Raw genomic sequence first — 2,531 nt, 5'->3', positions numbered from 1 at the left:
GAAAGAAAGAAAGAAGGAAAGAAAAAAAAATTCTTTCTTGCTCAAATAAGTTAGAAAAACACCACGCTGAATAAACTTATTCTCCCAGCTTTGTGATTTTTCCGGCATTTAATGCTAACATGCTTTGTGACACAAATAACAGTGTTTTCTTGCTTTATTTAGAAACCATCACAACAAACAGATAACAGGCCCAATGTCCTTTTGTTCCACAGTAACCACAGGTTTCTACTGAAATTCAGTTTAAATTTAACGAAGTCATTTTGGTGTCCATCATATTAAAACAGAATTTTACCATCATATCTTGCTTTAAGACTTAATTTGCATTTATAAAGACATTTTAAAGTGATAGCATTCTGTTTAAGAAGATATTAGTCCACTTGATCCTGCATGATTTTGCTTAGCCTTAACATGAAGAATCAGTTAAAACCAAGTTATAATTCAAGCAGGGACAATCCTAGATTTTTCAGAGAGAAAATGAGGATAAAACATCAGCCTTCTCCGCTTCACAAGGTTATTTTTGGAAAGAAATGAAGCAATACTGTGAAAGGCTGCATAAAAAAATATTGCTTTGCTGTACAAAGTTTTATTAATAACCATCATGGTAGAGTTGGTGGGTTACAGAGGTCTTACGGTTTTCTCTCTTTCTAGTCATAGGTATTTTAGCTCATTTGCTGCCCAATCCATAATTCTATCTTGTAGTGTGAAATGGGAGTAAAAGGAGTTAAATCATTTAGAATTAGAATCAACTGCAAAGAGTAGACCCTCCCCTGCCCAACCACCACCACCAATAACAGTGGATTAAATGAGGTAGAAGTTTCTTCTCTGATATAAAAGACTAGAATTTAGAATCTTGGACTGATAAAAGGTTATGATCCATTAAATCTTCAGGGTCTCAAATTTCTCTGCCATTGTTGAGGTATGTCTCTCATTGTCATGGCCGAAGATGGCTGCGGCCAGAGGAGAGGCCGAGGGAGTGGGCTCTCTATAGTGGAATCTGCCACAAATGCTTCCAGTTACATCCCTGAGATTGTTAATTTTATATCAACTTGACTAGGTCATGGGTGCCTAGATATTTGGTCAAACATTACTCTGGGTATGTCTATGAGGGTGCTTTTACATGAGATTTACATATACATTGGTAGACTAAGTAAAGCAGATTGTCCTCTCTGATGTGGGGGGGGGGGTGGGGGGTGAGTCTCATACAATCGGTTGGAAGCCTAAATAGAACATAAAGGCTGACTTTCTCATGAGTAAGAGGGAACTCTTCCTGCCTGACTTCCTTAAGCTGGGACATCAGTTCTTTTATGCCTTTAGTCTAGAACAGAGGGAATGGCTCTTGCTGGGTCTCAAGCTTGCTGGCTTCAGGTGGGAATGACACCATTAGCTTTCCCAAGTGTCCACCTTGCAGATGGAAGATTTGGGGACTTAGCCTGAATAATCACATGAGCCAATTCTTTATAAGTTTCTTTGTGTATATATCTCTTATTCTTTCTGTTTCTCTGGAAAGTCCGACTAATATAATCCGATTGCCTGGTACTTAGTGTGGAAGAAGGAGAGCAAGTAAAAGGGGTGAAATGTTGGGGGTACAAATAGGGGATTCTGCCCCAGGAGGGGAATTCAAATCCTTTAAGGTAGTCGTGGATCAATGGTGATGTTGAAGCAGTTTTTCATTTTGGGAGCTGTTCAAGATACTGCCACGTCCTCAGGTCATGCTCTCCCTGTATCAAATTGTCTGTCCTGTCAGATCCAAACTCCTTTATTTTTAATATCTCTATCCAGAGTATGTTAAATACAATTATCTCTATAAATAGAAAGCTCTGTCACTTCACGTAGTGATGCACATTTGTGTTTATATAAATGTGTGTGTAGAAAACATGGAAATAGAATATTTGGTCCATCTTAAAGCCTGAAATAGAAGTAAGGATGATTCCTTTCATATAGCGAGTAATACATGCCCAGGTTGCTGGCATTATCTTTTTCTTACACCAGGTGAGGTCCATCGAGGGCAAAGGATGACAAAAGGTTTTGACAATGATACTAAATTATTCAGTCCCTACACTGGAGATTTTGAAGCCATTTTATGGCTGCGGCAGTTGTTACCCCATTATTACGGGTTTGATTCCTGACTTTAGAAGCAGGTATCCAAGATCTTGTAAGAACTGCCAATAGAAACTTGCATGTCTTCTCAAGCTCTGCATAAGGATCAGTTGTACATGGCTCTGATGGTTGTTGCTTAAAATCGTTCTTGCTTCCTGTTCTTTTCATCCGTGGGAAAAGCATGGGAGTATGGGATCACAGTTTGGTTGCTATTAATCTTGGATCCAAGCTTAAGGCCATTAGAATAATCAATAGGTGGAACATCAAAGAAACATTTACTTTTAATTTATAATTGATTACCAAACTTAAAGAAAGCTTTACTTAGTGTCAGGACCAATGACATAATTTTCAGGGCCAAGTACAAAATGAAAATTTGGGGCCCCCTGTTTAAAAATTATTAAGAATTTCAAGATGGTGACAATGCTACATTAAAG

Source organism: Pteropus vampyrus, unplaced genomic scaffold (assembly GCF_000151845.1).
Source record: "Pteropus vampyrus isolate Shadow unplaced genomic scaffold, Pvam_2.0 Scaffold38, whole genome shotgun sequence".
NCBI classification, from domain to species: domain Eukaryota; kingdom Metazoa; phylum Chordata; class Mammalia; order Chiroptera; family Pteropodidae; genus Pteropus; species Pteropus vampyrus.
This window is presented reverse-complemented; position numbering follows the sequence as displayed.